This window comes from Amphimedon queenslandica, unplaced genomic scaffold (assembly GCF_000090795.2).
Source record: "Amphimedon queenslandica unplaced genomic scaffold, v1.1 AMPQUscaffold_12834, whole genome shotgun sequence".
Taxonomy (NCBI): domain Eukaryota; kingdom Metazoa; phylum Porifera; class Demospongiae; order Haplosclerida; family Niphatidae; genus Amphimedon; species Amphimedon queenslandica.
Genome location: NW_003546930.1, coordinates 38,931 through 39,372, shown reverse-complemented (window position 1 = coordinate 39,372; position 442 = coordinate 38,931).

Below are 442 nucleotides of genomic sequence, written 5' to 3'. Positions count from 1 at the left end.
TCCACTCCAATAAAAATAGCAAGGCTTCTCTGGGTTATCTGTTCCAGAAAAATACCACACATCTACAGGTATGTCCTATATTAATGAATACAATGAAAGGCAAATAATAGGAGTATCACATTATAATGATTTTATAAAATTTGCATAGCATAAGGGAGCACATAACAACAGAGGAAAATAAATACATACGTATTACATGTACTTGTATAAAAACTATTTTTGGTATCAAAACAATGGACTGTTTATAACCAAAACTTGAATGCTATAAATTTATCATATTAAAGAATCTCTATGTATACCGTATATCAGGTCAATTTTAAGTAGACATAATGTAAAACAATTCAGAATCTTATTACTCCTACACTAGTATCATGCCATTAACTATATAGCAAGGCTATAAACTCGTAGCAGCCATTTTGAAGTGGGGTGAATCCTACTTAGT